This window comes from Chiloscyllium plagiosum, chromosome 18 (genome assembly GCF_004010195.1).
Source record: "Chiloscyllium plagiosum isolate BGI_BamShark_2017 chromosome 18, ASM401019v2, whole genome shotgun sequence".
Classification (NCBI taxonomy): Eukaryota; Metazoa; Chordata; class Chondrichthyes; order Orectolobiformes; family Hemiscylliidae; genus Chiloscyllium; species Chiloscyllium plagiosum.
Window position 1 is genome coordinate 52,518,997 of NC_057727.1, and position 21,808 is coordinate 52,540,804.

The 21,808-nt window shown below is 40.2% G+C and overlaps 1 long non-coding RNA gene across 2 annotated transcripts in view; it reads left to right on the top strand.

Moving 5' to 3' along the window:
* The window catches only part of LOC122559215, a 159,800-nt gene that overhangs the window by 98,872 nt on the left and 39,120 nt on the right, over window positions 1-21,808 (top strand). Inside the window, exon 3 of one of the 2 annotated variants that reach the window (XR_006314368.1) lies at window positions 3,622-3,757. The exons of the other annotated variant lie outside the window; for it this stretch is intronic. This is a non-coding gene — a long non-coding RNA (uncharacterized LOC122559215). Of the gene's footprint in view, window positions 1-3,621; window positions 3,758-21,808 lie in introns of those variants that run through there. 2 annotated transcript variants of the gene reach the window in all.

Consider the following 21,808-nt stretch of genomic DNA (forward strand, 5'->3'; position numbering starts at 1 on the left):
CGATTCTCCTGCTCCTTGGATGCTGCCTGACCTGCTGCGCTTTTCCAGCAGCACATTTTCAGCTTCTTATATCTTACCCATGATAACTATTGAATAAATCATAACCATCAAGAACAAAATTAGAAAATGCACGAAAAGGTCAGCAGGTCTGGCAGCATCTGTGGTGAGAAATCAGAGTTAATGTTTCGGGTTGAGTGACCCATCCTCAGAACTGATGGTAGTTATGAAAATGTGAGTTTGTATATGGAAGATAGTCCAAAACTAGGGAGCATAGGTTTAGGGTGAGACAGGAAAGATATAAAAGGGACCTAAAGGGCAACTTTTTCCACAGAGGGTGGTATGTGTATGAAATGACCTGCCAGAGGAAGTGGTGGAGGCTGGTATAATTACAGCATTTAAAAGGCATCTGGATGGGTACAGGGTATAGGCTTTTGCCCGAAACGTCGATTTTGCCTGTCCTCAATTGCTGCCTGAATTGCTGTGCTCTTCCAGCACCACTAATCCAGAATATATATGAATAGGAAGAGTTTAGAAGGATATGGGCCAAGTGCTGGCAAATGGGGCTAGATTAGGTAGGAAATCTGGTCGGTATGGATAAGTTGGACCGAAGGGTCTGTTTCCGTGCAGTATATCTCTATGATTCTAAGTATCACAGAACCAGCCCTTGCATGCTAAAAAACAGGAGCTCCAAGATCTATGCAAAGCTCTCAGCTACGTTAAGAGCTGAACTCCTTCATAGACTTTGACAGTGACAAGAGGCTGAATTGTGGGTCTTTCAATGGTTCAAGTATTTCATTGTGCTTGCTCAACGGCATTCTCTCTGCCAGGCCCCTATGTGAGCATTTTGAGAGCCAGTAGTATAGGCCATGTCTGACGGAATGCTATTAATAATGAAAATGAGGAGACAGCAAGCTGTGTGCTTCAATAGGAACAGACATGGCCAGACCATAATTCAGGTCTGCTGCATGCCTGGAAATGAGTGCAGGCCTATTTTTACCCCGGTAAGCATTTTGTTTGCATGCACAGCAGCATTATTATCACAGATTCTGTTTCATATGGGAATCAACCTTTGCTCAGGTTCCCGCCTTAAAGTTTGCAAAATGCTATGGAAAGCTCAACCTTCAATTGGTTGAAGTCAGATTATGTTCATCATTTGCACTTATGTGTAGTAACAAAGTCATGCCAAACATGAAAATCCTGCCGTCACAGACATTCAAAGAGCCAGAGACTTAAAATTGATATTTTCATGTTACTTATATCTTGCTTCAGATGAACAATAATTGGATAATTAATTTCCATTTACAATATCAATAAATGGTAAGTAAAATCAGATTTATTTCATTGTCTGTGTATTTTCATTAAATTAGTCTCAGAATTGAACAGCCAGAATAAAGTTACAAAAAAAGACATATTTTCCGAAAGGAAAATTGACATAAATGTCTTTTTGATTAAACATCTCTTAAATAATTCATATATTGTCTGAGTTGTGCACTTCATATTCCCAAAACCTCTAAAACCTCCTTCTTCCATAGACACACCCTCAATTTCTCTGGAAATCATAGATTAAAACAAAAGTTTAATGTGAAGATGACACTGAGGTGAAACTGCTTTTCCAAAATAGTCTAGAAATAAAATTCAGTCCTGCTGTGGAGAATAGCAAAGAGATAACATTTGAGGTTGATGTCTGATCATCAGATATAAATAATCTAGGTTTTATTTTCTAATGAAAATCTAAAATATAATCTATTCTTTTGCTTGAAAACATTTGACAGTAAGCATATCAATATTTAATAATTGTTTGCAGCTTTTCACCAAAGCAATACTTCAATAAGACATCAAAAATAGATCAAATACTTCATAGTTCAGTCTCATATATGATTTATTTAATTCTAATTTCTGTATGTTCTACTTTTAAATTCCATTTTAAAATGGAATTACAAGTTTAACAGCTCAGGGTGAGGAGGCACTGCTCAATTGTGCCAGTTATGCAATGAAATTCCCCTGATATTGTACTAAACAGTGCAAAAGATCACAGAACTTTAAACACAAAAGCACAATCTCAGGCTTGGGGAGACAGTGTAACATTGGCAATCCAAAGGCTCTGCCAGAGGTTCTATGAATGCAGAGGAGAAAGTGAGGTCTGCAGATGCTGGAGATCAAAGTTGAAACATTCCTGAAGAAGGGCCTGTGCCCGAAACGTCGAATCTCCTGTTCCCTAGATGCTGCCTGACCTGCTGTGCTGTTCCAGCAATAAAGTTTCATCTATGAATGCAGAGTCAAATCCCACTACAGAGGCCTGTGAAATTTACATTCAAATAATTAATCTATTCAATTAATAATTAAAATTAGACATTGGAAGCCAGTTCCAGTCATGGTGCACATAGGACTATCACCTTTTGTTGTCATAAACCATCTCGTTCACTAATACCACATAGGGAAACAAATCTGCCATTTTTACCTGTTCAATGCTATATTTGAATAGATTAAATTTCCTACAGTATCAAAACAGGCCCTTCAGCCCAACAAGTCGGCACTGACTCTCTCAAGAGTAACCCACCCAGACCCACTTCCTACCTTATATTTACCCCTGACTAATGCACCTAACACTATGGGCAATTTAGCTTGGCCATTTCACCTGACCTGCACACCTTTAGATGGTGGGAGGGAACTGAGCACCCGGAGGAAACCCACACAGAAAACGTGCAAACTCCACACAGTCACCTGAGGTGGCGATCGAACCCGGGTCCCTAGCGCTGTGAGGCAGCAGTGCTAACCACTGAGCCCATGTGCCATCCTAATACTGGCCCACTTCAGAGTGGTTGACTCTGAATGGGCCACTGAAGTTCTGGAGGTAGTGTGCATAGTACTCATTGTGAATGAGAGAAAAATACAATCCACAGCAAGAAATATACTGTAGAAAGCTGTAGAATGACTTAATTGAACAGTAAGTGCTTGATGATTGTAAATGCCTTTATCATTTGCAAGTCACAAGACAGGGCTATAATGGAATGCTCTGCACATGCCTGAATGAGTGAAGCTCTAGACACACACAAGAAGCACAACACCATCCTTGCCAAAGTGCTTGATGTCTGCTTTGTACCACAGCACACAGGTATGGGAGATATTGGAGCACACGGAAAACCTACCAGCAGAAAGTGGGGTAAGAAACAAAATGCACTTGCCACATTGTGATAGTGTATTGAGAGGTTGTTCATGAACTGCCAGCTACCTAAGAGTGAAGAGGAAATATGTGTGTTCAAATTGGAGGCATGCCAATATGGGATTTTCAGAGATGGTTAATTTTCATAAATGTCAGCCAAAATCTGCAATTGAGTCTCATTAGCAAGCCCATGGAAACACAGATTGGTTTCTCTCAGTGAAGAAACAGAAACCAAAACCTGCACATCATCTCCAGTTGAGCAACACACAGCAAACTCTGAGTGCAAAATGAAGCTTGAACATATCAAATTTAGCAATAGGTAGTGGTCTAACAGCCTTAAAGGTGGCTGCTAAACTAAATTTTCAGCTATTTTGAAGTCATACAGCATCAGGCCTAAGTAAAAATGAGATATCAACCTGACTGAAAGCAATAAGTTTGCTAAGCGTTCCTCTTCTTTTTAGATGTACACTAACACGGGAAGATATTGCTGTGCAACGTGAACAGGAGTGTGAATGATTAGCGACAACCAACAAAAGATAAACTTGCACTTGAAAAACAAACCCTTGGGAAAGAGAAGGCAGAGAAGACTATCAGCGCAAGAGGAAGACTTTAGTAATAAAAGAGATCAAGTTCAGAGTGATTATTGTCTTTGAAAACAATGTGGATGTAAATGCAGAATTGACATCCTCAACATAAAGCTAGAATGAGATGAATAAGAGCAGGGAGGTCGCAGACTTCAATGTCCTGCTCTTGTCCAAGTATTTTGCCAGAGTGTTGTAGCAGAGCATCCTAAGGAGCATTGTTGTTAGATTGCACAAAATTGTTTATAGCAGTTTAAGGAGACCATCATCTTCTCAAGGGTGACTCAGGATGGGCAATAAATGATGGCCCAGCCAGCGAACCCCTCATGTTCATGATGGCGTGACCCCACTGTTTCCTGGCATCCAGGGGATTATGCTTTATAGAAAGTAGTGGCCTTCCATTGAAGCATGTGTGGCAATCCTCCCACCGTTTAAATAATGAACAACTCTGTCCATGGAAGTTGGGACATTGTTGTTCACTTCTAGATAAGTCTCAAGCGCACACATGTAGGCAAGTCGTACCACAGCTTTTCCATTCAGATTATCGTTAAGAGGCAGAATCACCAATCTGTAGCAGTTTTTTGCCTTCAAGTGAACCCAATAGAATTCATCAAGTCTGACCTATAGTATGTGGTGACTGAACAAGTCAAAAGGAAACATCGATTAGACCTTGTCCTGTGACCGACAGATACTTCTGTCCATAAAGTATTGGTAAGAGTGACCATTGCACAATCACTGTGAGAATAAAATCCAGTTAGTACCAGCAGTAGATTTGTATTCAGTTTCAGTCTGTAATCTCATGGCCTGACATACACCTCAAGCTCATTATCAAGTCAAGTGTATCAATGCTAGTTTAATCAAGTTTTGTCAAAAGCAGCATCTGGCCTAAGTAAAAATGAGATATCAACCTGACAAAGCTACAACACAGGATTACTTGCATATCAAACAGCAGGAGTAGGTACAGCAGATAGAGCTAAGCTATCTCACAATCACTGTATCCAGAGCTAAACTTTGCAGTCCTCCCACAAATTCTGCTTGTGAAAAATGGTTGGCAATTAAACTACTAACCAGAGGGGGAGGCTCCACAAACATCCTATTCTCAATCATCAGCGAAAGGATAAGGCTGACTCTTCAGCCAAAAGTACCTGGTATATGATATCCATCTGAGCTTCATTCTGAAGTTGCTCGCATCACTGGTGCCAGTCTTCAACCAACTTGATTCATTCTACATGATATCAAGAAATAGCTGTTGGCATTGGATACTGTAAAGACTTCAGGCACTGATAACACTCCAACAAAAATACTGAAGATTTACTCCCCAGAACTAACCTAACTCAGCTAGTACAGCTACAATAATGAATTTTGATCTTAATTGACAGTGTCAGCCAAAAGCCACGAAAGAATAAAAGTATTTTTACTATTGTATTAGTTTTATAAACATTGTGCTTAAGACACCTTTTACCATAAAATAACCAAGTCTTTGAATGAGATAATCACCATTATGAGTTTCTGACAATTAATGCAGGCCTTGAGAAGTGTTTCAAAATTAAGCTTCATGCTTGGTATGTGTGTAACATAGTCTTTTAAACTTTTAAAAGCTTTGACAGTGACACGGAATTTATGAAGGAATAAAGAACAGGAGCAAAATCTAACTGGAAATATTTTTTTTTTAACTTCTTAAATATCATTTTCAGAAATTTATAATTAGTTTATAGCTGGGCTACTGGACATTTAGATTAATTTTTTTATGATAAACCACTTTCTGCAGCATAAATCAAACTTCAGGTTACCTGTCTTAAATATACGAAAGGACTGAATCAACAAAAATTAATTGTAAAATATTGATCTTTTAAAACATTGCCCAATTGCATTGTGTAAAGCAGACTTCTCATTCAGTGATGTCCAAGTGTTTGAATGAAAGCCTTTGGAAGAAAGACAATTCCTCAAATTGGTGTAATTGCTTGGGAATCACAAATTCAGCCTAATCTCTACCACTGCATCTCTATTGTTTCTCAATGCATTCATTTTTTTGAACTGTGGTATCCCCGGCTTCACTCATCCACCAAACTTTCACTATTCCATTTAATAAGATGCGTTCTTCGGTGAATAATTTAATTTGCTATTGCTTTTTTTTATCTCCCACATCAGCAAACCTAGAACCTGAAAACTATTAGTTCCAGAGACTGAATTGGAATTAGTGTCTATCAATAGAATGTACTAATAACATGATAGAATTTCATCACTTCAGTCAAATCCTGTTTGCAGGAGAATGATCGAGCAATTTGAATTGCACTTCTTGCTATGCTGGCATATCTCAGAGAGGTGTGGCATTTTAACTGATATAACCTAATACTGTGGGAATACCATTATTTTTGGAGCTATGACAACCATCTATCTGCTCTTCATCAAAAAGAACTAGCATGTTTTATTAATGTAACTGTAAGTACAGGTCGATATTGTTGAGCTTTTGAACCATTTCCTCAGATTCAGGCAAAAATAATATATTCTTTCAGGTAATTCAATCAAATGCATAGAATTTATGGAAGGGCAATTTGTAGTAATCCATGGACAGATTAAGCCAACTGGTCTTTTCTCATTCCACGGATTCTTGGTTTCATCCAGCAGATCTTGATCGGTTAATGGTTGAATACAGTTGGACTAGCACAATACCATAAGAGTCCCAGGATCTATTCCTGGTCTTGATAAGTTAACTGACTATAGTTCATTTTGAGATGAGCTTGAAATATTGATCATTGTGCAGTGAGTCTCTGCTGGAGAAGGTTTATTTATAAGGTGGGTGCTGTCAATGATTTCCACAGGGCCTCTCAAAATCCCCCTCCAAATCATCAGTGGAAGGCAAGAGAAACACAGCAATTTAGTCTAGTTCTTTTTCTCCTGCAATCTTACATTGAAGTTAGTGTGAGAGACCAGTGACCAATCCTCACCCCGCCCCATTGCCTCCAACCTACCAACATCCCAATTCTGCACCAACTTCATCTTGAACATGAGAACAAATTTCAATTTGACTCCTTAATAGAATGGGAGAAAGTGAGGACTGCAGATGCTGGAGATCAGAGTCAAAATGTGTGATGCTGGAAAAATACAGCAGGTCAGGCAGCATCGAGGAGCAGGAGTGTTGACGTTTCGGGCATAAGCCCTTCCATCAACTCTCCTGCTCCTCGGATGCTGCCTGACCTTCTGTACTTTTCCAGTGCCACACTTTTTGACTCCTTAGTAGAATACTTCATCAGCACTGTCTAGCTTTGTATGCAGAGATTGATTAACTCGCCACAGGACCAGAGGAGGACTGACTGAGCAAACATCAACACCTTCAACTGAAGTGGGAAGAAAATAAAAGGGAAAAAGATTGATTGTTGTGGATAAGGAAGTGAGATAGTTAAGACACTGCTGCAGAATTGGTACTGCCAGGCAACTTCCCACATAAGATTTCAAAGGGTTGTGTTACTGCACAGTTTGCATTATGAGAACTTGTCTCTGATTCAGTTTAGAGGTTGGATCCTGGGCTGTGGAAGTTATCTAATTTATACTGCTAGAATTTTCCCTGTAGGGCCTTCCCAAGCAACTTCTGACCTTTGCAAAAGAGTAGATCCAAGAGTGAGACAGATGTAATAATGGGCTGAGAAAAGAATTTCCATAGAGCATCATTCAGTAAACTTTCTTTGGCACTGATTGACCATTTTAATAACATGGCAAGAAAGTGGTTTTCTTGCAGGTTTAGCTCCGGGCTGTTTCTACAACCCACAGAGTAGATCTCTAACTCTTGTATGTTACAGAAAACAGGTAATAGGGAGTTTGCAGCCCTTGTGACATTTGCCTCAATTTGTGCTTCCATTAAAAGAGATATAAATGCGTTTCTGACTCATTTTACACCATGACACTGTGCTAACAGCAGCTGTCATAAATCAAACCCATATCCCTGTGAGGGCTGAAACTATTTATGAAGTTAGGAATCTTCATCAAACATAACTATCACCAGATCTCTCTCTATCAATTTTAAAGCAATTGATTCCCCTGAAGTGTCACTGATATATTTTGGAAATTAATTTATTGTCACAATCTGCAGTTGAGAAAAAAATGTAAAAATTGCAACTGACTTTTTAAAAACTGAAAGTTTAATGAAAATGAATGACCGAATCACAGCAGTGCAACACAGAATGTTCTTGCCATCACAAACTATTTCAACTCTCATTTTGAATATTTACTAAGAGTCATAGAGATATAAGTACAGAAACAGACCCTTCGGTCCAACTCGTCCATGCCAACCAGATATCCAAACCTAATCTAGTCCCACTTGCCAGCACCCGGCCCATATCTCTCCAAATCCTTCCTATTCATACACCCATCCAGATGCCTTTTAAATGTTGCAATTGTATTTGTCTCTACCGCTTCCTCTGGCAGTTCATTTCATACACGTACCACCCTCTGTGTGAAAAGGTTGTCCCTTAGATCTCTTGTATATCTTTCCCCTCTCACGCTAAACCTATGCCCTCTAGTTCTGGACTCCCCGACCCCAGGGAAAAGACTTTGCCTATTTATCCTATCCATATCCATCTTATAAGCCTCTATAAGGACACCCCTCAGCCTCCAACGCTCCAGGGAAAACAGTTTATTCAACCACTCCCTATAGCTCAAATCCTCCAACCCTGGCAACATCCTTGTAAATCTTTTCTGAACCCTTTCAAGTTTCACAACATCCTTCCGATAGAAAGGAGACCAGAATTGCATGCAATATTCCAAAAAGTGGCCTAACCAGTGTCCTGTACAGCTGCAACATGACTTCCCAGCTCCTGTACTCAGTACTCTGACCAATAAAAGAAAGCATACCAAACACCTTCTTCACTATCCTACCTACCTTCAACTCTACTTTGAAGGAGCTATGAACCTGCACTCCAAGGTCTCTTTGTTCAGCAACTCCCTTACCATTTAGTGTATAAGTCCGACTTTGATTTGCTTTCCCAAAATGCAGCACCTCGCATTTATCTAAATTAAACTCCATCTGCTACTTCTCAGCCCATTGGCCTATCTGATCAAGATCCCATTGTAATCTGATGTAACCCTCTTCGCTGTCCACTACACCTCCAATTTTGGTGTCATCTGCAAACTTACTGACTATACCTCTTACACTCACATCCAAATCATTTATATATATGACGAAAAATAGTGGACCCAGCACCGATCCTTGTGGCACTCCACTGGTCACAGGCCTCCAGTCTGAAAAACAACCCTCCACCATCACCCTCTTTCTTCTACCTTTGAGCCAATTCTGTATCCAAATGTCTAGTTCTCCCTGTACTCCATGAGATCTAACCTTGCTAACCAGTCTCCCAATGGGAACCTTGCTGAACGCCTTACTGAAGTCCATATAGATCATATCCACTGCTCTGACCTCATCAGTCCTCTTTGTCACTTCTTCAAAAAACTCAGTCAAGTTTGTGAGACATGATGTCCCATGCACAAAGCCATGTTGACTATCCTAATCAGTCCTTGCCTTTCCAAATACATGTACATCCTGTCCCTCAGGATTCCCTCCAACAGCTTGCCCACCATTGACATCAGGCTCACTGGTCTATAGTTCCTTGGCTTGTCCTTACCACCTTTTTTAAACGGTAGCACCACGTTATCTAACCTCCAGTCTTCCGGCACCTCACCTGTGACTACCGATGATACAAATATCTCAGCAAGAGGCCCAGCAATCACTTCCCTAGCTTCCCACAGAGTTCAAGGGTACACCTGATCAGGTCCTGGGGATTTATCCACTTTTATGCATTTCAAGACATTCAGCACTTTCTCCATTTTTCAATGTGCCACCATCTAGTTCCCTACATTCTATTTCTTCTATGTCTGTTTCCATAGTAAACACTGATGAAAAATACTCGTTTTCTATCTCCCCCATCTCCTGCGGCTCCACACAAAGGTCGCCTTGCTGATCTTTGAAGGGCTGTATTCTCTCCCCATTACCCTTTTGCCTTTAATGTATTTGTAAAAACCATTTGGATTCTCCTTAACTCTATTTGCCAAAACTATCTCATGTCCTCTTTTTGCCCTCCTGATTTTCCTCTTAGAAGCCTTTATACGCTTCTAAGCAGTCACTCCATCTATCCTGTTTATACCTGACATTTGCTTCCTTCTCTTTCTTAACCAAACCTTCAATGTCTTTAGTCATCCAGCATTCCCTATACCTACCAGCCTTTCCTTTCACCCTAACAGAAATATACTGTCTCTGGACTTTCATGATCTAATTTCTGAAGGCTTCCCAATTTCCAGCCGTCCCTTTACCTGTGAACATCCGTGCCCAATCAGCTTTCAAAAATTCTTGCTGAAGACCATCAAAATTATCCTTCCTCCAATTTAGAACTTCAATGTTTGAATGTGGTCTATCCTTTTCCATCATTATTTTAAATCAGATAGAATTATGGTCGCTGGCCCCAAAATGCTCCCCCACTGACACCTCAGTCACCTGCACTGTCTTATTTCCCAAGAGTAGGTCAAGTTTTGCACCTTCTCTAGTAGGTACATCCGCATGTTGAATAAGAAAATTTTCTTGCACACACTTAAGAAATTCCTGTCCATCTGAACCCTTAACCCCTTTGGCAGTGCCTGTCTATGTTTGGAAAGTTAAAATCCCCTATCATAACCACCCTATTATTCTTACAAATAACTGAGATCTCCTTACAAATTTGTTTCTCAATTTCCCTCTGACTATTAGGGAGTCTACAATACAATCCCAATAAGGTGTTCATCCCTTTCTTATTTCTCAGTTCAACCCAAATAACTTCCCTGGATGTAGTTCTGGGAATATCCTCCCTCAGTCCAGCTGTATTTGTTATCCCTTATCAAAAACGTCACTCCCTGTTCTCTCTTGCCTCCCTTTCTGTTCTTCCTGTAGCATTTGTATCCTGGAACATTAAACCGCCAGTCCTGTCTGTCCCTGAGCCACTTTTTGTAATTGCTATGATATCCCAATCCCATGTTCCTAACCATGCCCTGAGTTCATCTGCCTTCGCTGTTAGGCCTCTTGCATTGAAATAATTTATCAGTCCTACCTTGTTCTCTGCTTTGTCCCTGACTGTTTGACTCACTTGTTTTCTCACCTGTACCAGTTTCAGATTGGTCTCTTTCCTCACTATCTCCCTGGGTCCCACTCACACCATCCCCCCACCTTAGTAGTTTAAATCGTCCGAGCAGCTCTAGCAAATCTCCTTGTCAGTACCTTAATCCCCGTCCAACTCAGGCGTAATCTGTCTTTCTTGTCCAGGTCACTTCTACCCCTGAAGAGATTCCAATGATCCAAAAATCTGAATCCTACTCCCATACACCAGCTCCTCAGCCATGCATTCATCTGCTCTATCCTTCTATTAATACCCTCACTAGCTTGTAGCACCAGGAGTAATCCAGATTTTACTACTCTCGAGGACCTCCTTTTAAATTCTTGCCTAACTCCCTCTATTCTCCCTTCAGAATCTCATACTTTTCCCTTTCTATGTCGTTGTCCCATGTGTACAATGACTTCCTGCTGGTCCCTCTCCCCCTTGAGAACATTCTGGATGCTTTCTGAGACATCCTTGATCCTGGCACCAGTGAGGCAGCACACCATTCTGATTTTTCGCTGCTGGCTACAGAAACGTCTGTCTGTGCCTCGAACTAGAGAGTCCCCTAACACAATTGATCGCTTGGAACCCGACATACCCTTCATTGCATTAGAGCCAGTCTCGATACCAGAAACTTGGCTGTGCATGCCACATTCCCCTGAGACTCCATCACCCCTACGTTTTCTAAAACAGCATACTTGTTTGAAATGGGGACAGCCGCAGAAGACTTCTGCACTACCCGCCTACTTCTCTTGCCTTTCCTGGAGTTAACCCAAGTATGTGACTGTATCTGTGACTTTTCTCCCTTCCTAAAACTGCCATCCATCACACCCCCTTTCTTATTGCCTCTGACTGTATCTCCAACCGATCTATGCGATTTGATAGGATTCATAACCAATGGCATTTAATGCACATATAATCCTCAGTAACATGTAAACTCTCCAGAAACTCCCACATCTAATCAGAAAAACATATCACTCTACTCAAGGCCATTTTTGCTTCTTTCACTCTTAGACCCAGAAAATACCCCTGTTTTATTCCTCTACATAACATTGCTCCAGGCTAACTTCATACTTATGGCTTATATTTTTAAGTTTAATCAACAGACATATCTGGATACAACAAATAGTCAAGAAAGAACCCACTCTACCCACTGCTGCAGACTTACAGGAAGGCTATACTTAAAACTATTCACATATCTGTTTCTGTGCTGTGAGCTCTCCCAAACAGCTTCCTCCAAGATCAGTTGTGAATTTTACTATTTGTTAATTTTCCCAGATGCACTCCGATGTCCAGCGATACATGAATTCAAACAGCAAAGGCAGTAACTGCACAGGTTCACTGCTGTGTCAGTTAGCAGTGTGGGTTTATTTTTCTCTCTCTCTCCTGCACTGACTGACCATGTGCTGCCTTTGTCTGTATCTCTCCCTTATAAAAATGCTGTTTTATTGATTGTTTTTTCTCTCCAATTTTCCAAAAAAATGAAAAAACATATAAAACAGTAACTGCTGCTTCTGGAATTCAAGAAGATCACCTTCAACACCTAAAATACCTCAAGAAAGGAGCAGCCTGTTATAGCCAGAAAGTTTTCCTGTCCTCCATCTTGGATTTAGAGAATTGGTTGACTTCTTGCCAACAATTACATTGTTAAATAGTTGAGTAGAAAAACCTAGAATTATGTGTGAGTGAGCTTTGAAGATCAATTTGGTGTGTGCCTTGAGCTTGGTGTACTCTTTTACTTATTTACCAGAGCAGTGAGGAGCTCAGTTGCACAGGTGTTGTTGTACAACATTTGGTCCTGGAGATGTAGCATCCCTTATGGGGTCACAGATTTTCTACTCCCAAGTGTCTTTCGATCTTTTGGTGTTGATTAGATTAAGTTTAAGCGTTGCCTTCAGATATTCCTAGTAGAAATAAATGTTAGCATTAGCTCGTGTTACCATCATCTGTCAATATTATTATTGTATAAGGTAATGGTCCTGAAATGGTTACTGTTGGGGACTGAATTAAGCTTCAGCCAATCAGCTGATATCATACAAGTTTGGACAGTGATAAGGTATACCATCCTCAGACCTCTGGATTGATGCTTTATATCCATTAGTATCCCTCATAGTCCTAGCACTAACGTTTTCCATATGAATGAAACTTGTATCTAATTGCTATAATAGAATCAACTATATCTTGTTAAGACAAGATGTTCTTCTTGCTCAGACTGACTTGTGGTTGTTTTTCTACCTCTGTAAACTAAATAGTTCTTCAGACCCAGTCAAAAAGAGTGGTACAATGGCAGCATCCCTCTACTCACAAATGTTCCTTTCTTTAGTTTGAGCTCCATTTTATTCCTTTACACCTCTGTGAATCACCTTGCAACATTTTCTCGATATGAAAGATCGTGTGTACATACCAAAGCTTTGTGGAATATGCAGTAAACTAGTGGCCTATGGCTGTATTAGTAAGCAGCTGTCTGGTATTGTATTCACAAACTATATTTGAATTAAAATAGCTCAGTTGAGTTCTAACATTTAAACCTTACCTGATCAATCTACAAAGATGCTGCTGAGGAAGGTGAAGCATCATACCCTCTGGGTAGATACATCAAACGTGAAACAAAATCCAAATGAACACCACCATGCTACAGAAAACCAAGTGGCATGTGATAGATCGCTCTTTGAAAAGATGTGTGTGAACCCGAAAATCATTTTAATGGGACATTTCAATCAACCAGGTACAAACCTGGTCAGCCCATGCGATACTGAATCAGAGTTTGTAAATGCCATGCATGCCTGCTTCATAAATAAGTACATCAGGAAACAGTTTGTCCAGCACTCATTTTAGCTTGCCGTTCATAAATAATCTAAACAAAATGTACAGGAAATGGGAGTTGCTGTTCCTTGGGGATAGTGGCTACAGAGTAATTCAGTTCAACACAATTGAAAAGTCAGAAACACCAAAGGCAAAATAAAAACTGGCTGTGTAACTTTTAAAGGACTAAGTGGAATAAAATGAGAGAAACAACTAAAGCAGATCAGATCAATCATTCTAATACTTAATAGATGACAAGTGGAGCATCATTTTAAAAAAATATTAAATTTGAGTCAAAAAATAATAAACTCAAAGTAAATAAATTAAAATTCATATGACGATAACTTGCCTCTGTGAATCTTACAGAAAAAAAGGATGAAAGGTTGACTTGCATGAATATAAGAAAAGGCAGAACTATGTTTAAAAGATGATCAGGGACGCAAAGAGAGATCTCGTGCACAAACATCACAGCCAAGATCCAACATACCTCCAATCCCAAAACCCTTGGGGAATTTTGTTTTCCCCGAACATAAATCTTTTACGCATCCCTGATTTGTTACATCCCACCATTAATGTCCAAGCCTCTAACAACTCTCAAAGTTGTTTCATCTAATCTTTCATCTCAGTCTTTGGCTGACTGAGGCAAAGAATATTTCAGGGCCAAAATCTCAAACCTGAGACTGAGAGCATGGAAAACTGGGCAGCAATGATCCCTACAAACCTATATTCTTGTGAACTGGAACAAACTGCCGCAGAGTATCACCAGCAGGCCCTTTACAAGATCCTCCAGAATCTGTGGCAAAAAAAAAGCAGTCCAATGTATTTTATCAAGATCGGGCTCTGGGTGCTTTCCACCTGCATGGAAACCATGCTATTACAAACCATTTCCCCTGTCACAAAACAGACTGTTGCAGGATATCTTCAGAAACTTTCTCTCCTCTCTCTGTCAGGTTCCAGCTGCATGTGGTTTGACATGACTGATGCATTCTGTCAATTAAAATGAGTTATTAAGCCTGTTATCCAACAAGAGATGCTCCGTCCAAGATCACATGCCAAACATCAAGGCTTTGATCATTCAGAGCCAGCTGTACTGGATTCACACGTCTGACCGAACAAAGGCTTGTACAGGATGACACCAAGAGACTTTTTTTTAAAACATCCAGAGGCAAATTTGAGACATTGCAGAGAACACAGGAATCTCCAACTATCTATTTGGTGGGCGGCACGGTGGCACAGTGGTTAGCACTGCTGCCTCACAGCGCATCCAGAGGCAAATTTGAGACATTGCAGAGAACACAGGAATCTCCAACTATCTATTTACTCAACCACCGCACTTGACCAGATACGACAGACACTGCAGATTGGGAATTGGAAAATAGCCATCTCTGAACTCATCAGACTTGAGCGGAAGAAAGTCATGTTCAATCTGAGATGATAACCTAAGAAAAACAAATATCCTAATCCTGTAATTTTTGGTTTCCCTTCTTCCTCATTAATGAGGCTGATAGTTTCTTCTGGACATAGATTCATTGTTGTACTTTTGAATATTGCTGTGGAGCTGCATGGCTTTAAACAGTGCAGACAAGGAGAATCATTTTGCTTTGTTCGGACTGCCTTATTTTCCTAGATTGTCTTTTTTTTCTTTCCTGCCTGCACCCTTTCTGTTTAACAGGAGCACCATTAGTTGAGATTGCTCCCTGGGTAGTGCCTTATTGTGCATTTTTCTCCAAGTCTGTGGTGAACGTGCCACCTTTCCTGACGTTTAGCCATAATGAGTCCTTGAGCCTTAATTTTGATGAATCTCAAAGGCCATGTCCAAGTTTAAGTTGTGAACATTTGATTGCCTTAGCAATTTTATTGTAAGTCATACATGCTATGTATCTCTCTCTCTCTTTCTTTCACACACACATGCACACACATAAACTATGGAAAAGAATTAGGTTGGAATTGAATTCTATGCTCAGTTATTGGCCTTTTCAATTTTGGCACCCTTTAAAGTTGGCACCTTTGATTACTGAAAATCTTACCAATATGTTTGTGCTAACCGTTAATACTTGTACAGTCGTAGGTGGGATGTACTCAGAATGTAATGCTGTAGATCTCTGTCTTCCAAGCTGATGGTTAGTGCATTGTCATCAGTCACTGTTGAAAAAATAATTCATGATCCTTTAAGGGCCATGGTCGTAGTGTGACAGGAGGGAACAGACTAGAATGTAGAGACATTCATACATCTATATTACCTGTGACAGTAACTGATTAATGATAACAAAATTGCTCTTAAATTCACTTCCCCCATCTGGCACTCTGTCTCTATCTTTCTTCACATGAAATTTTCAAACCCTGTCTGCTGTTGACTCTCCATGTGCCAGAGACAGAGGTCTTTCAAAAGAGGTCAATCCAGCAGTTGGTATCTTTAAAAAAGAGCAGATACATTATCTGATGACATCTTTAAATCACTTTGGTGCTGGACTCAGAAAGTAGTCAAGTCACCAGCCCAAAGAGTCTTCTTACTTTATGGGACTTTAAATTAAAATGTATCTCCCCAATGAATTGCTTTTCATTTGAGTATGTGTGTGCGTTTGGAAAGTGTGTATGGAAGTAGGAGCATTTTTAGTTATTTTCTTAAACAATGTTAAATGCAATACATTCTCATTTGCTTTTAAAATCTTAAGGAAACTTTTTGATGTCTTCTACAATCACAGAACATAAACAGCTAAGCACTTGCTCAGCTGGCAACCATTTGAATGAAAATGAAACCCATTGCAGTCAAACAAATAGTGAGAAAAAGAAGGGATTGTCCTATCTTTCACCTGGCTGAAACAGAATCAAACAAATTTTTTGTTGCAAATCAGGTGAGAAATCCACTTACAAAATGATAATGAGATTATTGAATTGACAGACCGTTGACCGAAGCACTTTTGCTCTTAATCTTCATCAGTAAAATATTCTGAGACATCATGAAGCAAAGGACGTTGAAGCCCAGTATAAGGGATAGGAACCAACAATTGCAGAAATAAAATTACATAAATTAAATAAAGCCAGAGGAAATAAGAAGATGAACATTTCTGCCACATGAGATAGCAGGGACAAGCTGAAACAAAGTTCTTCAAACGCATTTTCCATCTGGTATGCTTTCTGACAGACAGCATTGAGAAAAGTCCTCTAGGATTTCTTTTTAATGGTAATGGGAATGTGACCTACTTGTAAAACTACTTAAATTCAGACTTGTTTTATTTATTTCAAAACTGCCTGTTAAACCTGCTTGGCAATAAAATTTATGATTGAACTTGCGCTGCCCTTCTGATGGATGGAATAATGGGGTCAGTACTTGTCTGGGGTGGGTTGGGCGAGGAGCAGCTAGTATTCTCAGTGCGAATTCACAGAAGGTAAATATATTTTCAGGGACATTCTTTATTCATTCAGCAGATGTGAACTTTGTTGGCTGGCCAGCATTTATTGCCTGTCCCTAATTGCCTTTGAGAAAGTGATGGTGAACTGCCTTCTTGAACAGTTACAGTCCATGTGCTGCTGCTGGACTCACATTGCCATTTGAGAGGGAGTTCTAAGATTTAGACCCAGCAACACTGTAGGAAAGATTATATATTTCCAAGTCAGGATGGTAGGTGGCATAGAGGGGACTTAGAAGGTGCTGATGATCCCATGTATCTGCTGCCCTTGTTCTTCCAGATGGTAGTGGTCATATGTACTGAAGGCTGTCTATGGAACCGTGGCAAAATTGTGCAGCATGTTTTGTGTATAATACACACTGTTGCTGCTGTGTTGGTGGTAAAGACAGTGAATGTTTGTGGGTGTGGTGCTAATCAAATGGGCTTCTTTGTCTTGAATAGATTCAAGTTTCTTGAGTGTTGTTGGAGATGCACTCATACAGGCAAGTGGGGAGTATTTTATCACACTCCTGACATGTTCCTTGCTGATTGGGCACATGTCTTGTGGAAGCAGGAGGTGAGTTACTTGTAACAGGTTTCCTAGCTTTTGACTAGCTGTCACGGCTGCAGTATTTATATGGCTAGCCCAGTTCACTTTCTAGTCAATGGCAACCCTCATTGTTGATAGGGAGGGATTCTTTGATGGTAATTCCACTGAATGCAAAGAGTGATAGATTCTTTCTTATTAGAGATGGTCATTGTCTGGTACTTGGGTATCGCGAATGTTACTTGCCACTTGTCAACCCAAGTCTGGATATTGCTCGGATCTTGCTACGTTTGGACATAGAGTGCTTTAGTATCCAAGCAGGTACAAATGGTGCTGTATGTTGTGCAATCACTAGCGAACATCCCCACCTCTGACCTTATGGTGGAATCAGGATCATTGCTGAATCAACTGAAGGTGACTAGACTGAGAATACCAAAATGAGGAACTGCTGCAGTGATGCGATGCTCCCCAACACTACAACCAGGTTCCCTATTCTCCTGTCACTGTGCCTTCAGCTCTGAGGGCCAATGGTTAGGACAGTGGAGTGCAGATGCCACCTTGTACTCGACAGACTTTGTGGGGGCTGGACATGGCTCTTCATAGCAAGCACCAACCTGTCCATGAAGACAGACAGCTTTTAAATATGGTGTGAGTGCCAGGAATGGTGGTCTGTTGGCAGATAGCCACTGACTGGCGAGTTATTCTGGGTATGGCATGCGGTAAGATGAAGATAAGGTTGACATAAGGGATTGCATAGAGACAGGGTGGGCTGTTAATGAGGAACTTTGGTAAGATATGGCGAGAAATCTTGTTAGTCCTTGTGATGAAAAGTCCTCCACAAAACTCAACACAGCTTGCAGTTAGCAATAGGATTTGGCTTCTGTTACTGCTGTTTTCTTTCTCAGTGCAAATTAAAAGTAAGTTAATCAGTTGAACTTTCCCACTTATAATGGAAGGACCTGAACACGACTCTGAGTTACTAGTCTAGTAGTTTAGTCACAATGCTATTGCACTCATCATATCAGCTCTGGACCTACACACCATGGGAGAAGAGTCTGTCAGCATTCCTCTCAACTCACATGTGAATAATGGTAGTTTGGTATAAGTACCACAGAGTATAGCATCTTGTGAATCATTGTACAACTAGTACCCTTCCAGCTCAGCTACATAATACTTTAACCTGTTTATCCACTAAGCAAACAATCCATTACATGCAACTCAATATCACACAAAATGCATCCTTCCACATAAGTGCTCTCCACAATTAACTCTGAACAGATTCTCCTATCATGTTGTACAGCAAGTTCTAAACCACATTGTGCAAGGCCACTCCAGACACATCTGTTGACCAGAACTAATGGAATTAGAAGCTGAATACACTGAGTGACACTGTTAGATGTCACTTCCAACAAGTGGAGAGAATGGCTTTGAGGAGTTTACTGCAATGTGATGTGGTTTTCTCAGAGAAATGTTGTTTCTGTTAAAACAAGAGGGCTAGATATAAAGGAGTTTGCCAGTGCATTGGAATCCTTACCTTCTGCAATTTAAAATAGCCCTAAACCAGCTTTTAAATCACAGCTGACTTGATCACAGTTGATCAAATAAAGGGAGTTAGAGTGGACATGGCACCTGCTCTGCTTTGAGAGTAAGTTAACATTTAACCCACTGTGCAATTGCAGGCAGAAAAACAATGACAAGTGAGTGTCATTAGATAGAAGACACAGAAATTTACTGAAAAGCCCTCACACAGCAAATAATTAAACTTCTGTACACAATAACGCAACAAGCCTCAGGTTGTGTTGCTTCAAATAGTAGTCCTCGACTTGGCCTCTCAGAGTAATCTTTCTCTCAACTTCTTCACAGCTTGACTTCCCTTGTCTTGCCCCCATGAACAATGATGTGGAGTTGCCGATGTTGGGCTGGGTGGACAAAGTTAAAAATCATACAACACCAGTTATACTCCACAGGTTTATTTGGAAGTACAAGCTTTCAGAGCGCTCCTCTTTCATCAGGTAGCTACCTGACAAAAGAACATCACTCCAAAAGCTTGTATTTCCAAATAAACTTGTTGGACTATAACCTGGTGTTTATGATTTTTAATTTTGTCCATTAGCAGTGGATGTGCAGCATCAGATTCCATCCCTCTGTCATCTCTAGCAATTGCAGGTCTCTTGAGTTCTATAAGCAGTGACACCATCTAAAATAGACTGGACAGTTGCACAGGGAGGTCACAGTGTTTTCAGTTGAACTCTTTGTTCTGCAGACCATTTCAAGAATACAAAAATATGCAAAATATGAAATTTGGCTTTAAAATGTACAGGAAATTGCATTGGTGTTGCCGTGTTTCTTAAATAACCTCCTGTTTTGTGTCCATCCATTGCTTGTTTTTAATTTATGTTGTTCAGTATTTGCAGACACAGTCAGATTGGGCTTACCTAGACGGGCCAACATTAGGGTGACATTCAAAACAGAAGCAAGAGTAAACCGGGTAATCGCTAGAAACTGCTCTATTATTCAATAAGATAAAAATGTAAAACACTAAAAATTGGAGCTGCAACATAAACCACTTAGGCCTTCAGGATTGCTTTACACTTCAGCAAAATCATGACTAATTTTACAACATCACTATCCCTATTTCTCTTTCTTTCCTTAGTAACCAGAAAGCTAGTGACCTGCGATGGAATGGACTCAAAATCTAACTGTGCACAGCTTTCTCCCGGTTAGGCAATTCTACATATTCTCAACACATTGAGTGACAACATTTCTCCTCAGGTCAAAATGGCTGTGCCTTATTCTGAGACTGTGATGCCATGCATTGGATTTTATAATTCTCGTGGCACTTTTACAAATGGGGGAGGTGATGTACACCCTAATGCCACCTCACCTTGCCTACTATGTTCTCACCCACCCACCACAATTTTGTCAGGGACTGGGGGAGGCAGGGCAACCTGCCAGCTTGTGGGCCAGTTGAGGTCCTTAGATGGTTGGTTAGTGCTGCATCCCACCAACTTTAGAATTTAACCAGCAGCAGGAGATATTCATGTTAAACATCCAGTTTGATAGCTTTCATTGACTCAATCGGTATGGGCAGAAGGTATGGAGCTGGTGAGGTCGTTCTGGTGGCCATGTCCCAGTAATGGACCTATTGCTCGTTGAGCCAAAGCTTTCTGCCCAAATGAAGTGGTGAAGCCTCCGCCTAAATCTACTTTAGCGCCTCCAAACATTGAGTGTTTATAAACATAAGTGCTTTTCATCAAGGTTGTGGGGAATATGGTGGATGCAGAGAACCTATTGATGCGTTAAATCCAACCTGATGTTTTGTATTCTTTACCAAGTTAGATATTTTACTCACCTACCATGTCTCAAGATCCTTAAGAACTTTGTCTGCTTCAATGAGGCCAGTTCTTAAACTTCTAAACACCAGTGAAAATAGGCCCAATTAATTTAATTTCCCTTCACTGGGCAATCCTCTCATCCAGAGAGCCAGTTTAATGAACCTTCAAGGGCCAATTTGTCCTTCTTTAAATATGGAGACACAAATAGCATACATATGGGTTCACACACACACTGCATAATTGTAGTAAGACTATGTTACCCTTGTACTGTACTTCAGTCCCTTTGCAATTAAGGCTTAAATAGTACTTTCCTTTGTAATTGTTTACTGTATTGTTATCTTTCTTTGATTTATGTGCAAGGACACACCTGGTCCTTTGGAATACAAATATTTTCCAATACGTCACCATTTATAAAATATTCTGTTTTTAAAATTTTTTTCCTTTCAAACTGGGTAATCTTAATACTTAGCAATACTGCATCACATCTGCACACATTAAACCTGCCTTCATGTCTATGCATTCACTTCGTTGCTTACTTTCTCAACTAACTTTACATCATCGAAAAATTCAGTTACATTGCATTCTGTTCACTTATTAAGTCATTAACATAGACAGCAATAGCTGAGGTCCAAATATTGGGCCTGAAAATACACCACTGCCGATAGTCTGCCAACCTGGAAATGTCTCATGTATTCCCAATCTCTGTTTTTGTGCAGTAGTTAATCCTCAATCCAATCCTGGGAGTCCTAATTTTGTGTAAAATCTTCTTACGTGATGCCTAATTAAATGTTCTTTCAACTGCCTTTCTAGTGACATCCTCAAAAACACCATACATTTGTCAAATATGACTTCCCTTTCTTAAATGTGTATTGACTCTACATAATCACA